The 14,430-nt window shown below is 47.2% G+C and overlaps 1 long non-coding RNA gene across 1 annotated transcript; it reads left to right on the top strand.

The window, feature by feature from the left end:
* The first annotated feature begins 431 nt into the window (after positions 1–431).
* Positions 432–13,766, top strand: LOC142250811 (uncharacterized). Its single transcript, XR_012725271.1, has 3 exons — positions 432–519; positions 750–898; positions 13,506–13,766. It is a non-coding gene; the product is annotated as an uncharacterized LOC142250811 (long non-coding RNA).
* The last annotated feature ends 664 nt before the right edge of the window (positions 13,767–14,430 follow it).

Consider the following 14,430-nt stretch of genomic DNA (forward strand, 5'->3'; position numbering starts at 1 on the left):
TGATCCTTTTGTTTACTGGGAGATAAGCTGCCCTGAGGTGTATCTGGCAGCGGCTTACTCCTCTCTCCCCATTGAAAACACTTGCACAGTTGGCTGAGCAAAGCTTACATGTGTATGGCGGTGGCCATTGAATTCGAAGTTTAGAACATCTTTTCATATAGAACTTTACATCATGATGTTCCTCTGTTGTTCCTACTGGAAATACATGAATAAATTGACAACTGGGATGTTACCATTTGCCTTTTGAATGGGGCGCTTCTTGCGCTGTTCAACCAGTGCTCTTAGCGCATCCAATTGACTGGCAACGCCCAGTTGTCCATTTAGTTGTACATTTCCAGGAGGAACAACAGAGTCATGTTCAAAAATAAAATAAAAACATTAGACTTACTATAAATTTTAGTACATTTTTACATTTCAGGCCCCATATTCACCCATGAGAATGATGCAGTCATTACTGAAGAGAGGACGAGCGAAGGATTATATGGTCCGTGTACCCTCCCCACCCCCAAAGGAAACCAGGTAATTGACTATAAAGCTTTGGCCATGTTACAGTAAAGATTATTTCTGAAACAGCGCCACTCTTGTGCACAGGCCATGTCCGGTATTGCAGTTCAGACACATAAATTGATCGAGCTGCATTACCAGACACAGCCTATAGGGCGGCGCTGTTTATGAAAGAATCCCCCCTTTAAAGTGACCTTGTAAAGGTGTCACCACAATATACACCTCATTATGCCTCCATCCTCCAGTGTACACTCCGGTAGATATAGGAAAGACCAAGCATCTGGAGGACTAGTGGCCGTCCGATCCGACTCCAGCCGTCTGGTGGAACTTGATCGTCCGAAAATGGGGTTCAGTGGATTGTATCTGACTAAGAAGAACCAAAATGGATACTCAGGTGAGTGCACGCTCATGTCATTTCCTCATTAGGGATCCTCATTAAATGGTGAATACCTGGGAATCTGTCAGCAGGTTTTTGCTATGTAATCTGAGAGCAGCATGATGTAGGGGTAGAGACCCTGATTCCAGTGATATCGCTTACTTCACTGGGTGCCACAGATGTAATAGAATCACAGTTTTCTCTACGGCAGATCTAGACATACTGCCCTCTGTGTAACACTACTGATTGACAGCTTTCTGTGTACACTGTATATTGACAGAAAGCTGCTAATCAATAGTGAGGGTGGGGTTAGACTAGAAGGCATGAGACACCTAGTCATTTGGTGATAATCTCCTGCTGATAAAACAATGATTTTATTTAAACCACAACATGCAGCCTCGTAGTGACAAATCACTGAAATCAGGGTCTCAGCTCCTTATATCATGCTATTCTGCTATTACATAGCAAAAATCTGCTGACAACTTCCATTTAAAATACTCCAGTGTCATCTAATACAGAACAAGTCTCCGTTAACAAGGGCAGAAGAGCAGGGCAGAGTCAGTCAGACTGGCCAGGGGTCAGGGCAGGCGGAGTTGTTTCCCAGCAGTAGATGTGCAGAAGGTCAGGGCAGGCGGAGCTGTTTCACAGCAGTAGATGTGCACAAGGTCAGGGCAGGCGGAGCTGTTTCCCAGCAGTAGATGTGCACAAGGTCAGGGCAGGCGGAGTTGTTTCCCAGCAGTAGATGTGCACAAGGTCAGGGCAGGTGGAGTTGTTTCCCAGCAGTAGATGTGCACAAGGTCAGGGCAGGTGGAGTTATTCACAGCAGTAGATGTGCACAAGGTCAGGGCAGGTGGAGTTGTTTCACAGCAGTAGATGTGCACAAGGTCAGGGCAGGCGTAGGACAGGTAAATGTCATTAGGAAACAATTTGGGTCAATGCCAAGGAATAAAGAATAAACAAACAAGATATAAATGGATCTTATTGTTCAGACCCAGAGCTACTAATATTGGGCAGAACCCCTCTCTATACCCCAGGGGTGCTTGGTGTGGGGGCAATTTATACATTCCCGTATTCTTGGCCTGCACTACGTCCTGATGCCTGCAAATAGTCAAGGGCTAACTGGATGATTTGAGCCCTGGGCATCAGTGGAAAGTCTGCACGCCCCCCCTTTCATGTAAACAGATCTCCTCACCCCTCTGCACTAAAGCACATGCTGCGGTTACTGTGCTCGTCTATGGTTACCTAGCAACAGCAGAGGAAACAGACGGGGACCGTGGTGACGGCATTGCATGCTGGCGCTGGGTGACGTTTTCCCCGAGTCCTCCGTCAGATAACGGATCAGAACCTTCCGGCGTTCACCATATTCTCATCACTCTTCACCAGAATCAATTGTTTCAGTAGATTAAAATATTATGTTACCTGCAGGAATGGTCCAGTCCGGGGGGGGGGGCATTTATCCGAGGGGCCGCATCACAGACCGTGACTGGTGCGGAGGCCGAACCGATAGCCTGAAAGCAACTCTGCTCAATATTAATATTAACATATTAGTTATACAGTATGAGCCCCCACACAGCCCCTATATACAGTATGAGCCCCCACACAGCCCCTATATACAGTATGAGCCCCCACACAGCCCCTATATACAGTATGAGCCCCACACAGCCCCTATATACAGTATGAGCCCCCACACAGCCCCTATATACAGTATGAGCCCCCACACAGCCCCTATATACAGTATGAGCCCCCACACAGCCCCCTATATACAGTATGAGCCCCACATAGCTCCCTATATACAGTATGAGCACCCACATAGCCCCCTATATACAGTATGAGCCCCACACAGCCCCTATATACAGTATGAGCCCCCACACAGCCCCCTATATACAGTATGAGCCCCCACATAGCCCCCTATATACAGTATGAGCCCCACATAGCTCCCTGTATACAGTATGAGCACCCACATAGCCCCCTATATACAGTATGAGCCCACACACAGCCCCCTATATACAGTATGAGCACCCACATAGCCCCTATATACAGTATGAGCCCTCACACAGCCTCCTATATACAGTATGATCCCCCACATAGCCCCCTATATACAGTATGATCCCCCACATAGCCCCTTATATACAGTATGAGCCCCACACAGCCCCCTATATACAGTATGAGCCCACACACAGCCCCCTATATACAGTATGAGCCCTCACATAGCCCCCTATATACAGTATAAGCCCTCACATAGCCCCCTATATACAGTATGAGCCCTCACACAGCCCCTATATACAGTATGAGCCCCCACATAGCCCCTATATACAGTATGAGCCACACACAGCCCCTATATACAGTATGAGCCCCCACACAGCCTCCCTATATACAGTATGAGCCCCCACACAGCCCCTATATACAGTATGAGCCCACACACAGCCCCCTATATACAGTATGAGCCCTCACATAGCCCCTATATACAGTATGAGCCCACACACAGCCCCCTATATACAGCATGAACCCCCACATAGCCCCCTATATACAGTATGATCCCCCACATAGCCTCCTATATACAGTATGAGCCCTCACATAGCCCCCTATATACAGTATGATCCCCCACATAGCCCCCTATATACAGTATGAGCCCTCACATAGCCCCCTATATACAGTATGAGCCCTCACACAGCCTCCTATATACAGTATGAGCCCTCACATAGCCCCCTATATACAGTATGAGCCCTCACACAGCCTCCTATATACAGTATGAGCCCTCACATAGCCTCCTATATACAGTATGAGCCCTCACACAGCCTCCTATATACAGTATGAGCCCTCACACAGCCCCTATATACAGTATGAGCCCTCACATAGCCCCCTATATACAGTATGAGCCCTCACATAGCCTCCTATATACAGCATGAGCCCCCACATAGCCCCCTATATACAGTATGAGCCCTCACACAGCCTCCCTATATACAGTATGAGCCCCCACACAGCCCCTATATACAGTATGAGCCCTCACACAGCCCCTATATACAGTATGAGCCCCCACACAGCCCCTATATACAGTATGAGCCCCCACATAGCCCCCTATATACAGTATGAGCCCCCACACAGCCCCCTATATACAGTATAAGCCCTCACATAGCCTCCTATATACAGCATGAACCCCACATAGCCCAATATATACAGTATGAGCCCTCACATACCCCCCTATATACAGTATGAGCCCCCACATAGCCTCTATATACAGTATGAGCCCCCACATAGCCTCTATATACAGTATGAGCCCCCACATAGCCTCTATATACAGTATGAGCCCCCACATAGCCTCCTATATATGTGGATAGCAGCGGTGGCCGGGCGGTGGCGTGCCACTTCTTTCAGCCCTTTGGGTGTCTCGGCCCGCCGGTCGCACTTTGCCCTGGTCCAGTCCAGTCATGGTGATTGATGAGATATAGACAGTGCTTGAAGTGGAGGAGAACATTATGGGGAATAACAGGGAGTATCTTTACCCATCGTGGTGACATTTTAAGGGTAAGTGACCCAAAACAGTTTGAGTTTTCTAAACGCTGCTTCCCCTTTAAGGGTCTCGTATTTTGGGCCTTTTTACATAACATTGAAGCGCAGGACAGAGAAGGTAGAATATTCTGGGTAAGGACCTGACTCTGGCGCCCGGTGATCAGGACAGAGTGCTGCGCTGGATAAAGTGCTGCGCTGGATAAAGTGCTGCGCTGGATAAAGTGCTGCGCTGGATAAAGTGCTGCGCTGGATAAAGTGCTGCGCTGGATAAAGTGCTGCGCTGGATAAAGTGCTGCGCTGGATAAAGTGCTGCGCTGGATAAAGTGCTGCGCTGGATAAAGTGCTGCGCTGGACACAGCTATTCATTACCGTCAGGGACTTGTAAGTAGAGGCCTAGTTAAGAGACATTAGGTAATGAGTTTGTCAATACTCGTCCAGTCTAAGTATCAAATCCATTACCTGGGATTGTTGTCAGCGGCGCCTGTGCGAGGAGCGCGCAGCATCACTGTATGAAATACTGCACAACACTGCATAATGCGCCTCTGCCTGGTGCCAAACAGGCAATGTGTCAGTACATTTCAGGTTTTAATATTAAATATATTTTTCAAAAACTTATACTAATAGATAATGTCACAGCTCACCTCCTCCTATAACAGGATCGACCATTCCTAATAGATGTCACAGCTCACTTTCTCCTATGACAGGATGCACCATTCCTAATAGATTATATCACAGCTCACTTCCTCCTATAACAGGATCCACCATTCCTAATAGATGATGTCACAGCTCACCTCCTCCTATAACAGGATCCACCATTCCTAATAGATGATGTCACAGTTCACCTCCTCCTATAACAGGATCCACCTCCTATAACAGGATCCACTATTCCTAATAGATGATGTCACAGCTCACCTCCTCCTATAACAGGATCCACCATTCCTAATAGATGATGTCACAGCTCTCCTCCTCCTATAGCAGGATCCACCATTCCTAATAGATGATGTCACAGTTCACCTCCTCCTATAACAGGATCCACCATTCCTAATAGATTATATCACAGCTCACTTCCTCCTATAACAGGATCCACCATTCCTAATAGATGATGTCACAGCTCACCTCCTCCTATAACAGGATCCACCATTCCTAATAGATGATGTCACAGTTCACCTCCTCCTATAACAGGATCCACCTCCTATAACAGGATCCACTATTCCTAATAGATGATGTCACAGCTCACCTCCTCCTATAACAGGATCCACCTCCTATAACAGGATCCACTATTCCTAATAGATGATGTCACAGTTCACCTCCTCCTATAACAGGATCCACCTCCTATAACAGGATCCACCATTCCTAATAGATGATGTCACAGCTCTCCTCCTCCTATAGCAGGATCCACCATTCCTAAAAGATGATGTCACAGTTCACCTCCTCCTATAACAGGATCCACCATTCCTAATAGATGATGTCACAGCTCACCTTCTCCTATAACAGGATCCACCATTCCTAATAGATGATGTCCCAGCTCACCTCCTCGTATAACAGGATCCACCATTCCTAATAGATGATGTCACAGCTCACCTCCTCCTATAACAGGATCCACCATTTCTAATAGATGATGTCACAGTTCACCTCCTCCTATAACAGGATCCACCATTCCTAATAGATGATGTCACAGCTCACCTCCTCCTATAACAGGATCCACCCATTCCTAATAGATGATGTCACAGCTCACCTCCTCCTATAACAGGATCCACCATTCCTAATAGATAATGTCACAGCTCTCCTCCTCCTATAGCAGGATCCACCATTCCTAATAGATGATGTCACAGTTCACCTCCTCCTATAACAGGATCCACCATTCCTAATAGATGATGTCACAGCTCACCTCCTCCTATAACAGGATCCACCCATTCCTAATAGATGATGTCACAGCTCACCTCCTCCTATAACAGGATCCACCATTCCTAATAGATAATGTCACAGCTCTCCTCCTCCTATAGCAGGATCCACCATTCCTAATAGATGATGTCACAGCTCACCTCCTCCTATAACAGGATCCACCATTCCTAATAGATAATGTCACAGCTCTCCTCCTCCTATAGCAGGATCCACCATTCCTAATAGATGATGTCACAGTTCACCTCCTCCTATAACAGGATCCACCATTCCTAATAGATGATGTCACAGCTCACCTTCTCCTATAACAGGATCCACCATTCCTAATAGATGATGTCCCAGCTCACCTCCTCGTATAACAGGATCCACCATTCCTAATAGATGATGTCACAGCTCACCTCCTCCTATAACAGGATCCACCATTCCTAATAGATGATGTCACAGCTCACCTCCTACACAATGACTGACAGCTCTATGTACAGTATACTAATAGGATCCACTATTTAAGGTAGATGTCACAGCTCCCCTCCTGCACAATGACTGATAATGCCTCTCATATACAGTAGATAACACAGCATGTCACAGCTCACCTCCTCCTTCTGTACAATGACTGATGGCAACTCTATATACAGTAGATAACTTTAAATCCACCATACACAATAGGTGATGTCACAACTCACCTCCTCCTGTACAATGATTGATAACACCTATATACAGTTGATAACACAGGATCCACCATTTGCAATATGTGATGACTCAGCTCACCTCCTCCTCCTCTTCAATGATTGTTAATACTTCTACATACCATAGATAACACAGGATCCACTATTCACAATAAGTGATACCACAGCTCACCTCCTCCTGTACAATGACTGATAACACCTCTATATACAGTAGATAACACAGGATCCACCATTCACAATAGGTGATGTCACAGCTCACCTCCTCCTCCTGTATAATGACTGATAACACCGCTATATACAGTAGATAACACAGGATCCACCATTCACAATAGGTGATGTCACAACTCACCTCCTCCTGCTCAATGACTGATAACTCCTCTATATACAGTAGATAAAACAGGATGTCATAGCTCACCTCCTCCTGCAGTACAATTACTGATGGCAACTCTATATACAGTAGATAACACAGAATCCACCATTCACAATAGGTGATGTCACAGCTCACCTCCTCCTGCTCAATGACTGATGGCAACTCTACATACAGTAGATAAAACAGCATGTCACAGCTCACCTTCTCTGCAGTACAATGATTGATGGCAACTCTATATACAGTAGATAACAGAGGATACACCATTCACAATAGGTGATGGCACAACTCACCTCCTCCTCCTTCTGCACAATGATTGATAACTGCTCTACATACAGTATATAATATAGGATATCACAGCTCACCTCCTCCTCCTCCTTCTGCACAATGATTAATAACACCTCTACACTAATGAGGAAAAGAGTAACAATGTTTAGCACTTTTGACTTTCCATATCTCTGGATCCTCTCCAGCTTTGAGCGTGAGGCGACCTTCATGTTATAGGCAATCATCTTCTCTATCTCATACATAAATGTGACTGCAGCTATTTAGCAGATGATTAGTTCTGCAGATTCTTGTCATGTCACTGCATTGTTACTGTTTTGCTGTACAATGACTCAGTGATAACACAGAATCCATCATTCACAATAGGTGGTATCACAGCTCACCTCCTCTCCCTCCTGTACAATGACTGATAACACAAGATCCATCATTAACAACAGATGATGACACATCTCTCCTCCTCCCCCCTCCTATACAATGACTGGTGGCAACTCTATATACAGTAAATAACACAGGATCCAGCATTCACAATAGGTGATATCACAGCTCACATCCTCCTCCTGTACAATGACTTAAAACATATATATATATATATATACAGTGCCTACAAGTAGTCTTCAACCCCCTGCAGATTTAGCAGGTTACACATTCGGAATAACTTGGCATTGTGACATTTGGACTGTAGATCAGCCTGGAAGTGTCAAATGCAGCAAAAAAGAATGTTATTTCTTTTTTTTTTTTTTAAATTGTGAAAAGTTTATTCAGAGGGTCATTTATTATTCAACCCCTCAATCCACCAGAATTCTGTTTGGTTCCCCTAAAGTATTAAGAAGTATTTCAGGCACAAAGAACAATGAGCTTCACGTGTTTGGATTAATTATCTCTTTTTCCAGCCTTTTCTGACTAATTAAGACCCTCCCCAAACTTGTGAACAGCACTCATACTTGGTCAACATGGGAAAGACAAAGGAGCATTCCAAGGCCATCAGAGACAAGATCGTGGAGGGTCACAAGGCTGGCAAGGGGTACAAAACCCTTTCCAAGGAGTTGGGCCTACCTGTCTCCACTGTTGGGAGCATCATCCGGAAGTGGAAGGCTTATGGAACTACTGTTAGCCTTCCACGGCCTGGACAGCCTTTGAAAGTTTCCACCCGTGCCGAGGCCAGGCTTGTCCGAAGAGTCAAGGCTAACCCAAGGACAACAAGGAAGGAGCTCCGGGAAGATCTCATGGCAGTGGGGACATTGGTTTCAGTCAATACCATAAATAACGTACTCCACCGCAATGGTCTCCGTTCCAGACGAGCCCGTAAGGTACCTTTACTTTCAAAGCGTCATGTCAAGGCTCGTCTACAGTTTGCTCATGATTACTTGGAGGACTCTGAGACAGACTGGTTCAAGGTTCTCTGGTCTGATGAGACCAAGATCGAGATCTTTGGTGCCAACCACACACATGACGTTTGGAGACTGGATGGCACTGCATACGACCCCAAGAATACCATCCCTACAGTCAAGCATGGTGGTGGCAGCATCATGCTGTGGGGCTGTTTCTCAGCCAAGGGGCCTGGCCATCTGGTCCGCATCCATGGGAAGATGGATAGCACGGCCTACCTGGCGATTTTGGCCAAGAACCTGCGCTCCTCCATCAAGGATCTTAAGATGGGTCGTCATTTCATCTTCCAACAAGACAACGACCCAAAGCACACAGCCAAGAAAACCAAGGCCTGGTTCAAGAGGGAAAAAATCAAGGTGTTGCAGTGGCCTAGTCAGTCTCCTGACCTTAACCCAATTGAAAACTTGTGGAAGGAGCTCAAGATTAAAGTCCACATGAGACACCCAAAGAACCTAGATAACTTGGAGAAGATCTGCATGGAGGAGTGGGCCAAGATAACTCCAGAGACCTGTGCCGGCCTGATCAGGTCTTATAAAAGACGATTATTAGCTGTAATTGCAAACAAGGGTTATTCCACAAAATATTAAACCTAGGGGTTGAATAATAATTGACCCACACTTTTATGTTGAAAATTTATTAAAATTTAACTGAGCAACAAAACTTGTTGGTTTGTAAGATTTATGCATCTGTTAATAAATCCTGCTCTTGTTTGAAGTTTGCATCTTATCAAACCTGCTAAATCTGCAGGGGGTTGAATACTACTTGTAGGCACTGTATATATTATAAATCTGCAGGGGGTTGAATACTACTTGTAGGCACTGTATAATCTGCAGGGGGTTGAATACTACTTGTAGGCACTGTATAATCTGCAGGGGGTTGAATACTACTTGTAGGCACTGTATAATCTGCAGGGGGTTGAATACTACTTGTAGGCACTGTATAATCTGCAGGGGGTTGAATACTACTTGTAGGCACTGTATATGTATATATATATATATATATATATATATTTATATATATACAGTAAATAACACTTGATCCACTAGTCACAATATAGGATGTCACAGGTCACCTCCTCTTCCTCTTGTCTATATAACACAGGATCAGTCCTGGCGTCAGCACCCGGCAAACCCGATCAAACGCTGGGGCCCTGGGCTGCCGGGGGGCCCACTCGCAGTGGCAGCGGGGCCTGGTGCCAGCGCAGTCACCGCCCCCCCCCCCCGCCGAGGATCACACTTTCAATTGTATCGGCATCGCAGGTGCTGATACAATTGAGAGCAATGATGAGAAATGGAGCGGCACACTCCCTCTGTCATCATTCTCCCCGCTCTGACAGCTCTGCAGCGGAGCGCGGTGACGTCATCACTGCGCGCCTGCAGAGAGGTCAGAGCGACAGCAGTGGACGCCAAAGAGACCGGAGCAACGGGGGAATGAGAAGTGAGTATGTACAATCACTGTGGCCAGACGACCATGGGGGTGCATTAAATGATATGAGGGCTGTATACTACATAAGGGTGCCTAATGCTATCTGGGTCTGCACTGTGCTATATACAGGCTGTATACTACATAAGGGTGCCTAATGCTATCTGGGTCTGCATTGTGCTATATAGGGGCTGTATAATACATGAGGGTGCCTAATGCTATCTGGCTCTGCACTGTGCTATATGGCGGCTGTATACTACATGAGGGTGCCTAATGCTATCTGGGTCTGCACTGTGCTATATACAGGCTGTATACTACATGAGGGTGTCTAATGCTATCTGGGTCTGCATTGTGCTATATACAGGCTGTATACTACATGAGGATGCCTAATGCTATCTGGGTCTGCACTGTGCTATATACAGGCTGTATACTACATGAGGATGCCTAATGCTATCTGGGTCTGCATTGTGCTATATACAGGCTGTATACTACATGAGGGTGCCTAATGCTATCTGGCTCTGCATTGTGCTATATAGGGCTGTATACTACATGAGGGTGCCTAATGCTATCTGGGTCTGCATTGTACTATATACAGGCTGTATAATACATGAGGGTGCCTAATGCTATCTGGGTCTGCACTGTACTATATACAGCCTGTATAATACATGAGGGTGCCTAATGCTATCTGGGTCTGCACTGTGCTATATGGCGGCTGTATACTACATGAAGGTGCCTAATGCTATCTGGGTCTGCACTGTGCTATATGGCGGCTGTATACTACATGAGGGTGCCTAATGCTATCTGGGTCTGCACTGTGCTATATAGGGGCTGTATAATACATGAGGGTGCCTAATGCTATCTGGGTCTGCACTGTGCTATATAGGGGCTGTATAATACATGAGGGTGCCTAATGCTATCTGGCTTTGCACTGTGCTATATGGCGGCTGTATACTACATGAGGGTGCCTAATGCTATCTGGGTCTGCACTGTGCTATATACAGGCTGTATACTACATGAGGATGCCTAATGCTATCTGGGTCTGCACTGTGCTATATACAGGCTGTATACTACATGAGGGTGCCTAATGCTATCTGGGTCTGCACTGTGCTATATGGCGGCTGTATACTACATGAGGGTGCCTAATGCTATCTGGGTCTGCACTGTGCTATATACAGGCTGTATACTACATGAGGATGCCTAATGCTATCTGGGTCTGCACTGTGCTATATACAGGCTGTATACTACATGAGGGTGCCTAATGCTATCTGGGTCTGCACTGTGCTATATACAGGCTGTATACTACATGAGGATGCCTAATGCTATCTGGGTCTGCACTGTGCTATATACAGGCTGTATACTACATGAGGGTGCCTAATGCTATCTGGGTCTGCACTATGCTATATACAGGCTGTATACTACATGAGGGTGCCTAATGCTATCTGGGTCTGCACTGTACTATATACAGCCTGTATAATACATGAGGGGGACTAATGCTATCTGGGTCTGCATTGTGCTATATACAGGCTGTATACTACATGAGGGTGCCTAATGCTATCTGGGTCTGCACTGTACTATATACAGGCTGTATACTACATGAGGGTGTCTAATGCTATCTGGGTCTGCATTGTGCTATATAGGGCTGTATACTACATGAGGGTGCCTAATGCTATCTGGGTCTGCACTGTGCTATATACAGGCTGTATACTACATGAGGGTGTCTAATGCTATCTGGGTCTGCATTGTGCTATATACAGGCTGTATACTACATGAGGGTGTCTAATGCTATCTGGGTCTGCATTGTGCTATATAGGGCTGTATACTACATGAGGGTGCCTAATGCTATCTGGGTCTGCACTGTACTATATACAGGCTGTATACTACATGAGGATGTCTAATGCTATCTGGGTCTGCACTGTGCTATATACAGCCTGTATAATACATGAGGGTGCCTAATGCTATCTGGGTCTGCACTGTACTATATACAGGCTGTATACTACATGAGGGTGTCTAATGCTATCTGGGTCTGCATTGTACTATATACAGGCTGTATACTACATGAGGGTGTCTAATGCTATCTGGGTCTGCATTGTGCTATATAGGGCTGTATACTACATGAGGGGGACTAATGCTATCTGGGTCTGCACTATGCTATATATAGGCTGTATACTACATGAGGGTGCCTAATGCTATCTGGGTCTGCACTGTGCTATATACAGGCTGTATACTACATGAGGGTGCCTAATGCTATCTGGGTCTGCATTGTGCTATATACAGGCTGTATACTACATGAGGGTGCCTAATGCTATCTGGGTCTGCATTGTGCTATATACAGGCTGTATACTACATGAGGGTGCCTAATGCTATCTGGGTCTGCATTGTGCTATATACAGGCTGTATACTACATGAGGGTGCCTAATGCTATCTGGGTCTGCATTGTGCTATATAGGGGCTGTATACTACATGAGGGTGCCTAATGCTATCTGGGTCTGCATTGTGCTATATAGGGGCTGTATACTACATGAGGGTGCCTAATACTATCTGGGTCTGCACTGTGCTATATACAGGCTGTATACTACATAAAGGTGCCTAATGCTATCTGGGTCTGCATTGTACTATATACAGGCTGTATACTACATGAGGGTGCCTAATGCTATCTGGGTCTGCACTGTGCTATATACAGGTGTCACGCTCCCCGGGTCCTCACCCCCGTTCCCCGGCTCACCTGCCACGCTCTCCGCTCCCCAGTCACCGGATTCCGTCCGTCCCAGGGCTTCGGGCCCCCGATCCCGGCGCCCGACAGCTTCCCTGGACCTGGCCGGCTCCCCTGCGTCCTCCTCGCAGCCTCCTTCCCTGGCTTCTGGCACCCGGGCGGCGCGCATGCGCATTAGGGCGCGCGCGCGGTCACTGACCCTTTCTTAAAGGGCCAGCGTCCATTAACAGGAAATGAGGTTGCACAGGTACAGGGTATATAAGGGGTCATTGTCCAAGGGGGCGGGGCCTGATCTTCGTGTTCCCTGAGCTAGGAGTCAGGTCTCCTGGTGTTACTGTGCTCGTACTCACCTATCTCTCTTTGTAGAGCCGTGCCTGCTTCGCCATCCAGTCTGCCGTATCCTGAAACCCGAACGCTGTCCATCTGCCATCCTGACAGTCCGCACCACCTCGGATCCCTGCGGTGACCCGTCTTCTTGCTCCCAAGGTTCCGGACCCCGCCTGACATCATCTCGGCTTCCGAACCTGAGCTGCGTCACCCGGACTACCACCCGTAACTCCGTAGTCCCAGGGACTTCTCCGCTATACCTGTGTGCAAGGACTGCTCTGCTGTTTCTAGTGCTCCAGCTGCCGGACTCTTTGCTACCATCTAGGAGTTCGGTCCAGTGGATCCACCTCCTGGGCCTGCCCGTACACCTGGCCGTGACAGTAAGATCAGGCCATGGATCCCGCTGCAGCACTATTGGCCCTGCAAGAGGAACTCCAACGCCAGCGTGAAGTCCAGACCCGCATGCTGCAATTTATGACCTCCGTGGACACCCGCCTGTACACGTTACAAGCATCCATGACGCCTGCGGCACCCAGGTCCTCCAATGGACAATCCACGGCTCCCGCACCAGTGGCAGCCTCGTCGGGTGCTTCCCAACTCCGGTTGGCTTCACCACCTCGTTATTCTGGAGATCCCAAGACCTGCAGGGGCTTCATCAACCAATGTTCCCTTCATTTCACGCAGCTGCCACATCTATTCGCCTCCGACCAAGCCAAGGTCGCCTTTATAATGTCCCACCTAGAGGGCGAGGCACTGGCGTGGATGAACCCCTTGTGGGAGAAGGAGGACCCCGTGACCAAGAACCTTCGAGAGTTCCTGCAGGCCTTTCGCAGTACCTTTGACGAGCCGGGACGCGCCTCTGCGTCTGCTTCATCACTTCTCCGCCTACGTCAAGGAACACTGACGGTGGGCCAATACGCCATCCGTTTCCGCACTTTGGCTTCTGAACTCGGGTGGAATAATG

The sequence above is a fragment of the Anomaloglossus baeobatrachus genome, chromosome 9 (genome assembly GCF_048569485.1).
Source record: "Anomaloglossus baeobatrachus isolate aAnoBae1 chromosome 9, aAnoBae1.hap1, whole genome shotgun sequence".
In the NCBI taxonomy this organism is placed as follows: domain Eukaryota; kingdom Metazoa; phylum Chordata; class Amphibia; order Anura; family Aromobatidae; genus Anomaloglossus; species Anomaloglossus baeobatrachus.